This window comes from Solenopsis invicta, chromosome 1, assembly GCF_016802725.1.
Source record: "Solenopsis invicta isolate M01_SB chromosome 1, UNIL_Sinv_3.0, whole genome shotgun sequence".
Classification (NCBI taxonomy): Eukaryota; Metazoa; Arthropoda; class Insecta; order Hymenoptera; family Formicidae; genus Solenopsis; species Solenopsis invicta.
Window position 1 is genome coordinate 27,607,990 of NC_052664.1, and position 18,837 is coordinate 27,626,826.

Genomic DNA, 18,837 nt, shown 5'->3' on the forward strand with positions numbered 1-18,837 from the left:
ATGTACTTTTCATCTTTGTGTAGATAAATCGTCCTTGTCATTAACCATCTCTTCGAAAAATTTTTAGAAAAGACTGATCTTGATTTTTACTACACAATTACCGTCAAAGAACGGTAAAATGACGGAAAATAAAAACGGAACAGTAAAACAATCTGCGCAATTATTTATTATAATATTTTACGTATGCAAAGAAAAACAAGAAGCAAAAATGTAAGACGATTTATTATTTCCAGTGTGTAAGTTCAAGCTACCACACAACTTCGCGTTGCATAATAATATTTAATCATATTTAATCACTCGCTCGGCGCACTCGTGCCGCGGCGATCGCGCGACAATCTGCAACGATCGTTGCGTGTATCGTCATGCGGAATTGTTTGCGTTCAATCAAGCCGCGGCTTGTCGCTCCCCGCGCATTTTCATTTTCCTACCAAGCCGAGATGACTCAAACGGGCTTTTAACGAAGACATTATTACCGCGAGCCTTCGAGACTGATTACTCTTCATCAATAGGAGGGCTCCACGGCGCTCCCAAAGACTATAAAAGACAAGCCGGTTGCGAATCGATCGCAGTACACCGCGGCTTTTTATTGTTGCGGTGCCGAGCGCAAACGTGCAGTTCGCGTAGCGCAAAAACGTTGCACCAGCTTGTCGCATCTGGGTTCGCAGTATCGAAGCGGCTGTGGCGGCGGTGGTAGTGGTGGTAGAGCGACGCTTAAAGGGTGAGTTTCTTAGTTTTGCCAACGGCACTGCGCCGTGCCCCTAATGCCACGTTATTGAAATAGGACAATATGGAATTGATGAGTCCGTCAACAGGCGCGCGCGCGCGCGCGCGCGTACATGCGTAAACATAATAAGATTATTATTTCGCGATATTTATGATTTACCTATTTTTCCCCTCGCAACTGTTTATTATACCCGACTTGTATTTTAATGGAGCGCACTGCAAACAGCGAGTTCTCGATCCGACAATATTATTCCGCGAGTGATTCGTACTTTCTCGACGGGTCGTCCAGTTATACGCAGTTTATATTATAATGGAGCGATATTGAAACGGCGAGATATTTAATTCGGAAATATTATTCTGCGACGTCTCTGCAACGCTCTTTAATCCTCGGGCGAGAGAAAATTTAGATTATGATTTCTCCGATGATGGATCTTTATTCAAATGTAAAATTCCACGTCTGTATTTTATGTCAAGGTTTAAAATTTGAGGCAACGTTTAAAACACAGAACTGATAAATGTAACGAGCAAACGTTGCAACAAACGTGAATACGAACTAAGGATTTAAATAAACAAAGTGGTAAACAAACGTGTATCAACGCGCATCTAAATGAATAAATTAATAACATGTATATAAATGAATGAATTAACAACCACAACTAATGAAAATTAATTTCCGCAAATACGTATAATATGCCGTAGCCGATGTGTGCGTAGGCGAGAGCAAATAGAAAAATACCGATTAATTGTAACGCAACGAATATTTCTTCTACCTACGGAGATTAATAGCGTCCTCCTACGCGCAACAAATCTTTCCAACGAAATTGACAAAAAAAGGGTTGATAAAAAAATTGGGAAACGTATTGTCGATTCCGGTTATAACGGGGAATGAGGCAGTGAATGGGTGAACCAGCGCCATACGAGAGCCCGGGAACGGTTTTAACGAGGTTCGGCGCGCGACAAGGACACGTAAGGGTGCGAGGGCACCGTATGCTATGCAAAAACTTCCTGTGTGTAAGCGTATAACAGTAGTATACGAAACATGTTCATGTAACATGCTACCCGAGCGTTTCGCCAGGTAAAATCATGGGCGAAGAGCGTGCGGCGAGGATTGGCAAAACCGTTTGATACAGTTCCCAACAAAACTCCGATGAGGCGAACTGTCCCGGCGAAAACGCGAGTGCTCGCTCGTGGCGATCCTAATTAGACCGATCACCGCCGGCATTTGATTAACCTTTCGCAGCTCACAAATTTCTTGCGAGCAGCGGCACGTGCGATTCTTCTTCTTCAATTTTATTACGATAAAATTAGCTTATCTTCATAGAAAAACTGATTTGCAACTTTGTAACGTCTCAGAATCGTTTACACGAACCGCAGTATTGCGAATGCCTGAGAATATCCACCGTGCATCGCTCAACCGCAATATTTACATACGGAAAAATGTGAACAAATCTTATTAATTATGTGCATTAATGCGCGCATGATTTATATATGCTGATTACCATGGAGAAACGATGCTCGTGCAACGAGATCTTAATATTGTATCCATCCAATAATAAGTGGATATTTGCAGAAAACCCGTTATGCGAATTCAAGATGATCATTAGAGATTTTTAATCTGCAACTTAATTGCAATTTGATTATTGTGACTTCCACTGAGTACACGCGAATAATAACTATTACGTTGAATACTCGCGCGGCGCATATTTTTCCGATGCTTCCTGCCACTGAGGTGGAAATAACCGAGTTAACAAAAATATATATATGTTCTCCTTACGCGCAACAGTAAGCGGCACGGGACAATTTTTAGTAAATTCGATGCTCCAATTATTTTGTAACAAGTTGCTCGATTGCGAAACTTCGTATTTTTCACGAGAATGATTTCGTCGACACGATTTTCGGAATTTTCGTCCTCGTGCGACAGCCGAACAATCGAAATGTGTAATTCGTGCGTAACGTGTAGGACGAATTTAGATTGAAATAGAATTTACATGTATTTAGATATAAATTTCAGATTTTATTTATCTTCACGTCTATGTTGTTATTCTGGAAACTGCGCAGAAATAGTTAAATAGCGAAATAATTATACTAGATGCTCCGAGATAATTGCCTTTCCTTTTAACAGTACATTTTCTAATGAAGATTTCCTTAGAGTCGATTTCTTTTTAGAAAAAATTCTGTCTCCTCTTTCGCTTATATTTTTCTCCTCGCTTCAAACTTTCGTCACAGTCCTGTTTGTTGCTGCTGCAATCGTTATTTTTAATACATAGTAACTTATTTGTAAATTTCAAGTAAACCGCAATTAATTAATGTATCTTATTGATACATTAATTAATGATCAAAATATTTTAATATAAGGAAATGTTGGAAACGTAAATTATTGTTGCAAAATAAAAATGCGCAACGCAGAATCATCAAAAGCAGAATACGTAAATACCTACATTTTCATCTCTTTTAATTCAAAAATAACAAAAAGTATGTAGAACGTACTGTGTGCATTCGATAAAGGAGTATAATAAGTATAAATTTCTTCTGTCAAAGATAATTTTTTTCAATATTGTTAAGATTATTAATGTTTTTCTTGAATAAAATCACGTATCTCTCCATTCTTTGTGATTTGCCGTAACATCCAGCTGATATTGTGGATTATATAATGTCATAATATTATCATGGAAAAGTCTAACCTTTGAACTTTTGAACTCGGAAAATTTATAATGAAGAGAGAGAATCTTTGAAACATAAAATCATTTTTATCACATTTACGACAGCGAAAAAAGTGTTTTAGTGACCATCCAAATAACGTTCCGCACATTTTTTCATATTTTCAAATCTAGAGAATATTTAAAATATCTTGCTCTCTCCTTCTGGTGACTGCGCGACGCGCAGCCACGTTTCCGCACCGACAATATTATACCTGTAAATCCTGTGTGCGACTTTCCGGACCTACGTACGTTCCAACATGCGTCGCTCCAACATGCGCACGAGAAAACGTATTTAGCCGGTAATGAGCGGCTGGAAGTTTTTGTTATAATTAGGTTGCTACCTCGCTTCCGGTATCCCGGTGCGCAAGCTCTCGCGGAACTGAGATTTCTTTATTAAGCCTCCTTTCTCTCTTTCTTTTTCGCTCTCGCGGTGCCCTAAAAAAAATGTATCACGCGCGTACACCGTGCACATTGTATACGGGAATAAAGATGCGCACGGCGCACGCCGGGTGATGCATATGCACGAGCGCGTTTTGCAAAAAGAGAGAGAGGGAGAGAGAAAGAGAAAGACACAGAGACTAAGGGAGAAAGAGAGAATACTTGATTAGCCCTTTTTCTGACACGCGTTCCGGAAATGTTGCCTTTATTAACCAAGATGAAGAGGAAACTCCGGCACTACAGCTCTCCCTTTGTCACAGAGAACAAATTTAGCTTTTCGCTACGTTGAACCTTCCAGATTCTCTATTTATTTATTTATGCATTCGTTCTTCGCGTTCTCGTACTTTCGCTTACCGTCGGCACAGATATTTTTACGCCAAAAATTAACGCGTCTCTTACTTCGGGAACGGATATGTGTATTGTTCGAAGAAATTACAAACAGCGCGGGGAAACCTCGTTTCGGACTTTCGGCAACAAAACGCGCTCGAATTTACCGAGAGATACTACCGTCGCAGAATGCCACTGTTCTTAAGGTCCCACAGGTCACTTTGCAAGTAGGTAAGTATAAATTGCACCGTGTGCTTAAGGAAACTTCTCGTTTCCCCTCCTTTCCCCCCCTCGCCCCTTGCCACCCGGATAAACAAACTTATCTGTTTGATTTGCTCGAGAGTGAAAGAACGCTCTCCCCATTGGCGTTTTCTCTACACGACCGAGAGACACTGGGCTATCGATCGATTCGGGACAAATGCGGGTTTATGCGGACGCATATCACGGGATTGGCGTTTCGCGCTTAATGCATTCGCGCATCATAAACATTTTCCTTTCGGCTGTGCGCGACCTGTCACTCGCGTAAATAAAGTTTGACAAGGGCATTAATCGCAGTCACGGGATGATATCGATATTTCCACGTCGCACATATCGATATCCTCTCATTTTCACGGGCTATAAAACTACACCCGGACTGGACTATAAAAATAGTAAATTGCGATCTAAAGTTATTACGAACAAGACTGCCACCGTAGACACGTCCTATTATTAAAGCGCTGCGGCGCTCTGCTGACGTATTCGCGTTGCACGGCGTCCTAAAATTGTGAATTGGCACGGATTATGGAGTAGATTTCAAATTTATCTATCGCGTTTCACAATTTAGCGCTTTAACCTTTTGAATTAGCCCGCGACATTGAATTAACTAGAATTAATTCTTATCTTTCAAAGCCTTTGTATCATTATCACTTATAGTTACTGCTTTAATAAAAAAAAATCTATATACGATCATTATATTTTGTGCGTTCAAGGTGGATAAAATAACTTAAAATGAACGAAGTCGCTGATGTCACCTTTATATTTTCATCCATCATAAAACAGTAGATGCTTTTCCGATTCGATTTCGTAGTTGAAGTCTTCGACAGAGATAAAATGTAAAAACATTGCACTATTTTATCAGGGAACGAACAGACGTCTTATTCATTTTTCATATTTTTATAAATTAGTTATTAATATTATTTTTTATTCATCAACGACGGTCTGCAATAAATTTTCAATATTTTAATACTGACTTAAATATCGCACAATGTCAATATTGTATCTCGATCTGTTAACAAATTTCAGATGCAAGAATATTTTTTCTGGTTATTTATTTTTTGGTTAATTATTGATCGATATATGCAAAGTATCTTCGTCAATTCGTACCATATATTATTTCCGCTTCATGTAATAATTTATAAAACTCTTCTCTCTTTAAATAAAAAAAAAGAAAAAAAAACAGATATTCTGTTTCCGGCTTTATTTATTACCGTTTCATAAATTTCCAAGTATTTCTATTCCGAAAATAACGAGCGATAATGAATTTGGATAAGAAAATTTTATAAACAAATGTTTATAAAAAGAAGCTGTATTATCAAAAACTGGCGGATTAAATTTAGAAAACTGTACGCTCGATGTAGAAGAGAATCACTGGCGTTCCACATAAAAAATTACTCGAAATAACCGGTAGAGGCGCAAACTGTAGGGATCGTTTGAAGATATCGCGTTCGTCATTAATAATTTATGCAGCAAACGCATCGCTGTGCATTACTCGCGGGAGAAGCTGGCTAATATCCGGCACGCTGAACCAGCTGCAGCAATATCGCGGAATCAGCGCACGAATTTTCGGTCATCGCTTTATCCCCCGTGTATCACGGCGCGGCGCGGCGCGGCGCGCGCGGCGCGCGCGCGATCCGCGTGCCCCTTTCCGAATAATCGAGCTTCCTCTCTGCGCGAGTTTCCGCCACCGCGCGCTCGCGGTGGTTCCGCCGCCGCTCCAGACACACGTCCCGTCCCGTCCCGTCCCGTCCCCGGCTTCGGAAGAGCTTGCGCCAGTTAGCACGCAGAGAGCCGCGCGCCGCGGTACGGAACACTCTGGGACAGGTTCCCAACGCGGTAGTAGCGCGCCGTCGGCCGCAGTATCGTCGTACGGTTTGCGCAAGAACCATCCGCTCGTTCCTCATCGAGCATGGCACTCGGCTCACCTGTCGTCGCGCCGCTGTCATAAAGTCCGATTCCTTCTTCCCTCGCCTAGCTCGCGATCGATCCACGCGACTACTCCGAGACGACCGACCGACACGTCGTCTCCTCCGTCTTCCGTCTTTTCGATCAGGATCCCTGAAGAGCACCGAGTCGTCGGGAGCTCGTGTGAATAGTGAACGATTGATAGATCGCCCATTTGATCGGCCGGTGAACGATGTGATCGCGGTGATCGCGACGGTGCGTGTTTACGACTCGGCGACGATCGAGGGAGAGTCGATCGAAACATGCCCCTCGACGATCCCTCGAAGAACGGGACATGAACGGGACGACGCTCGATAGAGACAAGAGCGCGAGGAGTTTCACCTTCGGCGATACCGATCTCGAGAAACGTGGAGCGTCGTTCAAAACGCGACTCGCTCACTGAGAATCGAATATGCGCGCTGCGACAGAATCGTGTGACGATCGTGCCCGTGCTGCTGGTCTCCGCGGAATTTCGAGCGTCCCTTGAAAAAGACGGGTTATCTTCTTACGCGCGACGGCGCTCGAAGAGTCGCCCAGGTTGTTTCCGTGTTAATTTCCGTGTTAATTAAATACGATTTTCCGCGCGTTAATTATTCGAGATTGTCAATGCGCGCAGCGGGGCGGCTCGCGCCGTTTAGCCGTTCGTTTTTCGTTCGTTTAGTTCTCTTAATTTAAATTTTCTCTCCGCTCTCCTGTTTTATCATTGTTCGAGTTAACAGTGCGAAATTTAGAGATGCTTAAACGAACACGGATGAGATCGGATTTGTCTCCTTAGACATTTGAATTATGCCCGCACCCGCGAGCACATTTATTTCCCACCATCGATTGGTCCATTCATTCATTACACCCCGCTAATCAAATTTATTTTCGCGTTAATTGTTCAATCTTTCCAATTGTTACACAATTTATTATTGGGTTTACTTTCTCATTAATTATTTAAATATTCTAATTAACTGATGCGAGGTGCACACGATTGGATTTTGTAAAAATTCTTTCGATAATTATCTTATCAGTTTTATTTTCGAACTTTTCAAATTTTTAGAGATTCTAAGAATTGTAAGGGGATAACGACCGCAACTTAGGATTCGAAAAGGTCGAGAGACAACGACTGACCTATATTGACAATACTGAGAGTGCGGGAAGTTCAGCGATCACATAACTTCACTTCGAATGTGCTTCCGCGAAGACAATCTCGTGAGTGCGAGGCAAACGGTGGGGTTCAAACGTGATTTACTTTTCGTCGCAAAAATAAAAATATCGATGGGAGGAACTATGTTGCGACTCGTTTCCTGGTGCTTCATTTGATACAAAATATCAACAGCGACAACGGCAACAGTATAGTCAAACAACTCTAGAAGCGAAATAACAACGGCAAATAACATCGTTGTTCAACGCGGCGTTAATCAACGCGTACGAGTGATACCCGCGCGTATAAATAATAAACAATAAACTATGATATAAAATTGAGAGATAGGCGAATCTCGTGAATTTGCCGCTGCCATCGGCTGTTAAATTAACTGCGGACAAGGGATTTGATCTTCAGTGCTTATGTGCCTGTGTCTCGTATGTGCGGTTCATTTTATGCGCGACGGAACGTTTGCGATGAGATCGGACGAGTCAACGGGGTTAAGCATCGCTAATTATCTTAGAGCTGCCGTATAATTAGCGCTAATTAATCAGCGCGACTCTTCACGCTCCCCCATTCCTCTTGGATTCGAGCTGCGAGTTACACGCTTTCCGCCGCCGCGAGGTGAGTCGAGCTGCGTAAATATTCTTCAACGACATGGCGATAGCTGTTTATACACATTTTCCATTCACTTGTACATAAGTAGCTCTCTAATCGCGTAAGATACTCGACAAACACATTCAACATCATCGTTTCCGTCGAGCTTGCGAATTAATAAACCGCCCTCGCGAAATGTCTCCGTTGATTGTAATTGAGAGTACATGACAACGCCGCGTAACCCGATTTTCATAATTAGAAACCGACCGTCTTTCGATGGAAATTCGAGACGACTAAAATGGAAAAATAACAAAGAGCGCGACGAAAAATAACAAAGAATAGCGACCTGTGCATTTTTCTATTAATCTTCATCTTTTATAATTGTGAACGTGTTGTTATATTACATTCACAGTTGAAGAATTTGTGTTGAATTCAATATATATCGCATGTACCGAACGGTTCATTAAAATTTTTATATTAATTTAACACAAGATAAATATGCTGGAAAGTAACATAAATATTATGTAAAAAATTAACACAAAAAATGTAATACTTCGACACAAAAATGAAATATTTAGAAATGAAATGTGGAAACATATTTTTTTTCAGTAAAATTAACATTTACAATGTTAACACGTACATTTTATGCATTTCTTGGACTTTAGGATTTAAAACTACACTATTTTTATGTTTTTATTTTTTTTATTCGCTCATAAATTGTGTCATTTTAATCGTAAGAAATGTCAAATATCAATTTAATACAAAATGTTCAAGTAACGTAATTACGTTATGTTAAATTAACTCTTGGATATGTTAAAAATATAACACAAAAATTTTAACAACGATGTAAAGTTTTGAAGACCTTTATTTTTATAAGAAAGAAAGGAAATAAAATTAATTACTATTCCCACTTTATCTAATACTTTGTAGCTGTATTTTCCCGTATATTTCAGTATCAATTGGGCACAAATTCAAGTTTGAGTTTTTTTTTTAAGAAAAAAAGAACATAATATTCAACAATGTCAAAATTACGAAATACCAGTGGCAGAAATTCAATTGACATCACTTTCATAATTAAATTTGTACATATTGTATTCCCATAATCGGTTATGAGAATCTTCCTTCTCTTGGTTTTGTTGGCTTTGCCCGAGTGTGCTAGAAAGAATTGCGGCGTTACTTCTTCTTCGGGTTAGCTGCGACATTAACGCGCATCTGCCGTCGCATATCTCGCGGCTCGACCTCGCCGATTCTTTACATTCGCATTTACGTTTACGAGCGTGGAAGGCACAGAGATAAGTTGGAGTCGTTGCGGCAAAGTTTCTACGGTGGGCGCTTTCGCGCGTAATTTACCGTTGCATTGTGCGTCTCTTATCGGTCGTAACAGTTTCGGACAGTCTATGGTCTGTCCCTAGTCAATGAAGCGTGCAGTCCGAGAAACTTTGCCTTTCGTGCAATTTCTCATCTGCGATTATTCACCGCGCAAGCTTAAACCGGCTTTAACATTTGGCAGAGAAAGAGAAAGAGAGAGAGAGAAAGAGATACATTTTACATTTTATTAAAAATAATAAATGTAAAATATAATAATATAAAATAATGAAATATTAATAATATTTAGCACGGATGACGTTAACAGCTTGAATATATTTTCATTTTTGGTTATTCTTTCATAGCTGTATCATTGAATTTAATTGTTAAAAAAAAAACAGCTTTTTAAAACTCTAATTATACTCATAAAAATTTGATGGTATAAAATTATATATAATTATAATGATATATTATTTTAAAAGATATTTCCGTCTCAGTGAAAAAGAGAGGATTAAATAAATAATTCTCATATAATTCTTGTTACCTCTATCGCACATATTCACTTTTTCCATCGTACCGAATGGAAACGTTGATCGTAATAAAAAAATTTTTGCTCATTTCAGTATTACAAATATATTTCCGAAATGTTTTTAAATATTTTTTCATATATTCACGGCTTTCATCTTTCACTGGGGGAAGCTCCGAGGAATAATATTTTCAAGAATCTCCGGAAAGCTTTTGAAATCCTCAAAATACCGCGCGACTCGGAAAAGCAGGAACATTTTCATCCCGCAATACGGCATAAAAACTACCGATTCAGCAGCTGGTGTTTTATTTGCCCGTTGTTCTCAGGAAAATGCGATATCGTCGTGGTGGAAAAGTTTAAACGGGGCAGAATGCAATTTGTTTACCTATACGCGTTAGAATAGAGGGAAATATTTCTGGTTTAGTAGCCGCGTTTATCTGTCCCTCCCCCCTGTTTGCATACTCCGTTTGCATAAAGATCGAGAGTTGGAATTAATAAATCCATTACGTGCGACTACATGTCACACAAAAGCACCTCTTGATTATAAAGCGTGTAATTTTCTTTTTCTGATTGTAAATAGGAAATTTAATTATGCAAACGTTATTCGCGAATTATTTTCAAGTGAGTTGTGACAATAATTTTACAATTTACTGCGACACATTACATACATACACGTATATATAAAATTAATTTTAATATTTTGTTTGCGATGTTGCCTTGAAACAATTTTATTATCCAATATTAATACCCAATATTTGAAGAATAGGTTAATAATATTAACATAAACCAGTTTACCTACATAGAGATGTCTTTCAAATTTCAAAATTTTTTGTTACTAAACACTAAACGACTCGAATTCATTAATTTATTATGTATAATTACATAAAAATTACTACGCTATCTAATTAAGCATCTGTAATTTTAATAAACCAGCTATCTCTTTCGGTAAAGTGATTAATTTATGAAAATACGGTTGGCTGCATCGCCGAAACATGATAAATTAATGTTTGCTAAGCATTCGTTGCTAGGAAACGACGTCAATGTATAACAAAGAATTTTGCGAACTCATGTAAAATTTTCAATTACATTCGCGTAAGCACCATTATCCCGATTGTTATTTCGTTGTCATAAACGTATTCGCGCGTTGGCGGTTTTTGCATAGGTAGAGAATTTCACGTGAATTATTACGTTTATTTATTCGGTAAAACTAGCCGGGTAACCTGCTATAAAGTAATATTTATTTTGCATTACGTGCAATGCGCTTTCCAGCAATTTTTGTAGCGCGTTTCACGTATATAAATCCACCGTATACATGAAAGATCTAAACACGAGAGGAACGCACGTACGCATTGTAATTACTCCACATTGTTATAAAAAAAAATTAATTGAATTTTACATTGCAATTCTAAGGAATCGAGAAGCACTCTAAAAATTAGTATTCGTAATTAGATATAATCCGCTTTATTATCGTGTGTTTACGATACGAGATGCACGAGTAATGTTATTAAATAAGGTACTTTTGAATCATAATTTGACATTACGAATAATTTTCAATTATTTAGGTATCATTTATTATTGTTCAAAAACATTCATCTATATCTAAATTATATATATATATATATGTCATTACTGCAGAAAGATGATGAGACGTTTTAACGTATTGTACGTATAACATTTGTTCTACAAAAACTCTCTCCATAAGCGGAAATTTTTTGGCCGTTTTACACATGTATATCCAACATAAGATATGAATGTTTGTGAAAATTTTGATTTAAATGTCCCAATTAACTTCATATGAAAAAAATTATGTATAAAACTCCCTTCGTGGAGAGTTGTCAATTATACTTTCTCGCAAATTGAGAATTATTTCGCGAATAGTTTATGAGGGAAAACATCTGTACGGTTCTGTTTTCAGTCGTGATATTGCACACTCGTCGAGGCTTGCGAAGCTTCGTGTTTTGCTGTGTGATATCCGGAGTTTATTTCGTGCCCTCTCATTCTACCAAAATGAGGCACGCCGCGGAAATTAAACTCGAGAATAATGAGTTAATTTGAGCCCGCGATTAGTTAACTCCACTTCTGCCCCGATGTGGACGCCCGACTAGTTTCGCGCGCGGAATTGCATCGAATTTTTCAAAAGCAGTAAACGCCCGTGGCAGAAATTAAATGATGCGATATAATGATAAAAAGATTATAATTATTCGAACTTTATTTCAATTACACATCGCCATTCTACTGTGGAGAAATAATTTATGCACTAGTTCGCGTTAAAACGTTTTTATTGAAAGCATGGAATTTTAAATATCTTGCGATTGTAAACCGTTGTAGATAGATATAAATTATTAATTAAAAGAATCAAACGATGAATGCAAAATTATTAACATAAAGAAAAAAAAATAATAAAAATAGCTTTTTCTTTTAATTTAGAGAGAGAGAGAAAGAAAGAGAGAGATTTTGATTATAATTTCTAAGAAATATTTCTAAGAAAGATACAAATCTGGAATTTAAAGCATTTAAGCATAGATTGTATTATTATATGGTTCAGATAGCTTAATATTATTATTCAATACAGACTCTCTTGAGTTTGTGATTATATCGACGTTTTGCAAGCATCTTAGGAAGTTAATATTAAGGCAACGAAGTATCTTCCACGCTGCCGCGCTCAACTCAAGCCCACATGCGTAGAATATTTCGGCGCTACCTTCATTATTCTACGCCTGCTTACGTCAGTTACAAGAATGCGAAATCTTTGTTGAAGGAGCCGCGTGATTCGGGAAACTTGTCGACAAAGCAACATTCCGAAAATTCCACCTCGCAAAATTTCGTTTCGCGTGGACCTCCTTTCGCGTTCGTTGCGATCAGAAGTTGAAGAAGGGTCGGAGGAGGGCAACCACCGTTACGGCGCACGCAAGGAGTTAATTAGGTCCCGAAGTAATCCTTTGTTTCATTTTAGTTAATGGAACTGCGGCTGTAATGGAATCTGATAAACAAAAGCGTGTATTATATTAACGCGGAACTAATCGCGAAATATCGTGCTTTCGTCAAAGATGAAACAAGTATTGCCGACCGTGTTATTGTTATCGTAATTGTCATTGCATGTAGTGGTCGAGAATGCAATTGTCGCGATAATTCATCAGCGAATGCATTGTCGACAATAGCTAAAATTATGTTTATATATACAAGACTATATCGATCGGGAACTATTTTAGGGACAGATTCGATTTGACAATTTTTACGCAAATGTATTTGTGATTATCGTTCTTGTAATTTCTTGTAATTTTTAATATATCTTAAAGTTCTATTAAACAAAAATAAATTAGAGCAATTTAAAGTTCTCGTGAAGAAACAATTGATTTTATTTTTTGTTCGTCAAATTTTTTCAAAAATTTACTCACAAAAGCTTTTCGAAACTAAGAAGAGATATTCTAATGGGATAAAACGCATAGACTCTTAAATCCCTCGGGCGTTTGCAGAATCTAAAAATCTTAAAATCTATTAAAGTTGGAGTATTAATTTCAAACTATTGAGAGTTAAGAAACACAAGAGATTAATTAAAAGAATTGCGAGAGAAATATTAAAGGAACATAGGATGATAAAACCATCAAAGAAAGTTCTCGACGTTCTTCACTTTTGAATAAAATTTTATACGAAACGTCACCCTTGCTTACAAGAGAAAATACCCCTTGAGAAATAGCCATAAAAACATTTATGATAATGGTGTGAGATGCACGTATTTTTGCATATCTCATATCGAATTGCGAATGAGCAAGAAAGCGCGGCTGCGTAAATCTCCGTAAAGCTACAACATTTATTACGAAAGATCGCAGCCTTCTCGTTGAAAAATAGCGATAAGCCCGGCAATCATCCTTGGTGTTAACCTCATGTCTTAATCCACGGTTTCTGACTTGTAAAATTGTTCTACGGACACTGCACATAATAAGTGCTACAAAATTACATAACTGCCCGTTGAGAACTCAGTTCCATAAAGAAATCCAAGATTTAATATCGCATTTACATACAACTCGCCATCGCTGGTTTGGCCTTCGAGAGAAAATGACGGTTACGTACGAGGTGCAAATTATCCGCGGATCTTGTATCTAGCGTGCAACGCGGTGCTTCCGCCTGGGGTCTCGTGAAAAAAACCGGGAAGCGATTTTTTTGTGCGAGCTCACGGTAACCGTCTATACTCGTTAATCACCCTCTTCTTCGCGAGTCAAACAATTCACGTAAACGGCGAAGGCCGATAATTAAAGCTGCGGCAGATAAATGTTAAGGGACCGTAAGAGCACTCATGGTCCTTGAAATGTGGCTCTTCAGCTCAGCCGTGTACACGCGTCTTTAATTAAAGCTTATCCGCTTCGTTTTTCGTAAAGCCGATAAATAATTGTTTGCGAAGGCAGCCGACGCGGACGAACGGCCGTGCTACACTTACACGCGTTCCTTTTAATTTTCCCCTATTCCATTACGTCTAATTCGTTCGTGTTGCAACATCGAATTCGTCGACGACGGCGGATATATCGCGGGAAGGTGGAAGAGATGGGGCGCGGGGCGCCGGAGGGGCGAAGAAAATGAGAGAACTAATTCTACTTTTAATTTCTTGAGATTTCAACTCCGCCGAGAGGCGGCCGCGGAATCGATAGCACCCTGCCATTTTTGCTTCATATCGGATTGGCCGTAATTAAAAGAGATTCCTGACCACCCCCGCGATGTTTTTCTGAAATAAAATCGCAGCTGGTCTCGTACACCGAGCACATTTGTCCGTCTAACTTGTTCTTACGTATAGCCGGATCCCGCAAGAAGTGTGCTTTCCCATTTATAACGGATTTAAACTTGGCAAATACTTTCTGATTTATGCCCAATTTAATCTTTACCTGTACAAGCTTATTGTTTAATTGAAATTTAATGCAAACTTTCGAAAAAATTTATATCCCAGCGTAATCTCAGCGAGAAATTTATTTGCGCCATTTTAGAGAAAAGTCATCTCTACGAAGAATGAGATTTATATCGAATTTAATAATAAATTAATAATCGTATAATATAATTATGTTTTCATAAAAATGATAATTTCTTGTCACAGAAAACGAAATTTAGATCAATTATTTCTCTTGTGCTTACGAATGATTCGCTGACAGAATAACAAATGGTAGTTAATCAAAGGATTCGGCACGCTGCAGGGAGCCTGCTGCTATACGTCTAGCTTCACAATATCGCGCGGGCATGTCCAATGAACAAACACGGTATAAAGCGATATTCCATCCTTTCGTCTCCTCGGAGATTTAAGACTACAGCGTGCTACTGCAATACGTCCGCGGAGGGTTCTCGTATCTTCCTAAAGTTAAAATACGAGAAACGGAAGTGTACTAGTATTTCTAGCGTGTACTAGTTGTGCAAGTAATCTCGAGATTTGCATGAATCCTATGCTTTCGCGGCGTCGACACGTGTTACGGATATGCGACAAGAGCGCAAAGGATATTACATCCGCGCGAAACATGGAGGGAATGGTTCCGTCGCAGTTTGCGCGGACGAATTGTTCTTATCTTTCCGCGGCCCCTCATCGCTGAGAAATATTGCGCCACGTGGCGATACACGCGTACGCTAATTGCATATATAAATTCGGGTTGGGAAGTAACGCGTTACTCGTAACGCTATCATCGTTCCTACTTTTGGATAACACTCGTCACTTTTTTTGTCTGTAATGTCGCTCAATACTGAATTATATACGAAATATATGCGTATGTAATCAAAATTACTATCAATTTTGTATTAAACTCGTTAAACAGCAATGTAGACAATTAGATGTCACTCTAAAAAAAAATATATATATGATATAATAAAGATTTCGTGAAAAAAGTAACGAATCGTTACTTCCTAAGTAATGGTAACAATGCGTTATTTTTTAAAATTACCAACGAATAACAACAAGTTGTTTTTTACAAAAAGTAACAATAATGTGGTAACGCGTTACTTTTGTAAAGTAATGTTTCCAAATTTGGTACAAATCATATGATAAGATGTAACAATATGTGTTATACGTAATTTATCTCCCCCGATTTCTCCGGCATAAATTTAATTTCCTCCCCAGCCTCGTCACGCAATTTGGAGAGCACGGTTCTCAGAGCAAGATCCTTTTCCTCTATCGCGGCTTATTCCCGTAAATTAGCCGATTTCGCAAATCTACTGGGACGCTGGCACCATCCGTTGCCAGCTCGTAGCTTTCGGTACTTCACATCTCGACGCTTGAGCTAAGTTTCCCGGATTCGACCGTTCGCATATTCAAATGCACAAACAGACACAAATCGAAATCAATATATCGTTCCTGCCATTCGTTCGCGCTGCACCGCGCGTTGCTACGTGCCTCGCTACACGTGTTTTCCTGTTTGCATCCGCTTATAGATCCCGCTCGCGCCAAGTGCTGTCTCAGGCTTAATTAGAAGCATTAATATGGATAAACCGAAAACCCTTCCACCATCGAAATTCCCCTCCCGGGCCATCCTAAAGGATTTGCATGTTGGCCGCCTGCCGACGCGAGCGAAGACGCCCGCCTTCCCTCCTCCTTCTTCACCCCCTCGACGTTGGATTTCCACCTGCTTTCCTTCCTTTTCGACACAAGGCCCGGATTTAGTTTAAGACCCCGTGGATTATACTGCCGTGGATTTTGGCGCTTCCAGTGTCCATATTGTGTCTGACGAAGGAGTTACGGGGACGTGTTACGGTGTTATCGCGCCATGTTACGATGGCAATTACGGCGGCGAGAAAATAATTTATCTCCTTTAAGTAGTTTTTCGCAAATACGATAACGGGGTGAAGGCATGTACGAGAGCATCGCCGTAATGACTTTAGAATTTTAGGGATTTGAACAACTATAGCATTTGTTTCTCTATCGATTTGTACAGAGGCAATCACGAATACGTTCACGGAAAGAACAATTTTATTAAAAGCACCTAAAAATTTAGCTAGATAATTTTATGTTAAACCATGAAAAGAATTATGTAGAACGCTCAAACACGTAATAATGTTGCATCAAACAGTTTTGACATTCCAGCAAGCAAGTTAAACAGCCGATACAATTTTCGAACTTTTTTCGATAGTTCAACATGATTATTTTCAGATCTGTACTTTAGCAAAATTGTTCTGTCCGCGTTTCTTTATCGCGCTGCATTTCCAGCTTGTCTGATCTGGAAAAAGCGATGTAACACGTCGCAGTTAATGGAAACCTGGGACGCGCGTCGACTCGCGATGCCACCGTAAAAGGGACGTCTTAAAGAGGCGGATCAATCTGTCGAAACGACGAGGCGTGCAACGACGTCTAATTGATCTTCCGACGAGAACAGCCGCAGATGTCGTCGCGAACGCATCTGCGCCGCGTGCGCGTACGGCTAATTAACCGAGTCAGAGCGCTAGGTGGTCGTAAATACGCGCAAATGGACCGTGTCACGATTGTACGCACACACATCAAACGCAAAATTGCTGCGATTGTCACGATTCAGCCGGCACGCTCTATCCGTGTTTAGCGGGCGATCCGTTAAAACGTCGGTACGAGATCGATGCCCTGCGAGAGAGCGACGAAACGCGCTTATCGACGAGTTGCCACTATCGTAATAATCGCCAGCGATATATCGTTCCCGTGGATGTAACTACGACAATATCTTCTGAGATTTATGATGTGCGGGTCGTTTATGATGCCTTGGGACTGATGGCAGCTCGGAGAGATAATTCGTGGCCGAGGAGAATGAACACTGGAGCCGTAATGAGGCAGTACACGTTATGTTATCGAGCCATCTTTCATCCCCTGATTAATTTCACATCCCCATGACAGGAACATCGACCGTATAACGATTTCATAATTGGCGAACGCGCGTATAAAAAGGTTTTCTAAAGATCATCTTTGAGAACACAAAACAGAACAACCTTCTTCCTTTCGTAAATTGTAGTTGTAGTCTTTAATAGAACGTTTCGTTAAAAGCTTCAGTTGCTGAACCAGCAAATAATTATGTCATGTTTGTCTCGTTGAATCCAATTGATCAATACCGAAAATCGTAGACTAAATGACAAAAGAGTTTTATCAGTTCTTTTTTTATGTAGCTAAAGAAGAACGTTTTGAACTATACCTTTCTATCGTTCTCCTATTCTATTCGCGCGCAGCTTTCGAAAACGCTGCAGTATTGTTGACCCAATGGGAGCGGGAGATATTGTTTTCATGAAAAAAAATGGCAGGAAAGGGAAAAACGCGACGCGAGACCGTCGCCTAAAATCACTCTCGATGTATCCAGTGATCCGCCTAACGCAACGATAACGACGAATCGACGAGAATAGAGATAACAACAATCCGACGGGACTTACGAATCCGCTTAATGATTGGCTGCACTTATCTGACCTGATTTCTCAAGCCAAGAGCACTCAAGCCAATTGTATTCTTCGATAGCAGGAGACGGCGCACGAGCGCTACTGCAATCGTGGCAATCAATCGGATTACTTCTTTTCTTCGTCGTACCAAGCGTAATCGCAACGGATTCCGCAATCCTAAGACGCTGCTTATGAATTGCTTCTGCGTGAGTGAACTGCCAACTGCGTCCACTCTCGCATACGCGCGCGTATGCTATTTGAATTACATTTCTATAAATCTTTCTTCCAGGTGTTCCTTAAATATATCGGTAAAATTACAGCTACAGCAACATACGCGATAAACGTGTACAATTGATTCAATTTCACAGCAACACGTTATTTTTGTTATTACTCCTAGAACGTTTGAGACTAAGAATCTATATGTCACCACTTTGAAAATGGGTTAATATTGTTTAAAACGATCATGTTTTGTTCATTTAGATTCATATCAACGTTAAATATATCGGTAAATCGTAACGCAGACGTAACGAACGTGTACAAGTAATTTAATTTCC

The 18,837-nt window shown here is 39.5% G+C and overlaps 1 protein-coding gene across 6 annotated transcripts in view; it reads left to right on the top strand.

The window, feature by feature from the left end:
- The first annotated feature begins 556 nt into the window (after positions 1-556).
- Positions 557-18,837, top strand: part of LOC105197582 (cysteine-rich secretory protein 1) — a 60,653-nt gene continuing 42,372 nt past the window's right edge. Inside the window, exons 1-2 of one of the 6 annotated variants that reach the window (XM_011164034.3) lie at positions 6,216-6,309; positions 7,429-8,136. The gene's annotated coding sequence lies outside the window, so the exon portion shown is untranslated. Of the gene's footprint in view, positions 719-6,215; positions 6,924-7,428; positions 8,137-18,837 lie in introns of those variants that run through there. The other 5 variants (XM_011164031.3, XM_011164032.3, XM_011164033.3 and 2 more) reach the window with 5 other exon arrangements.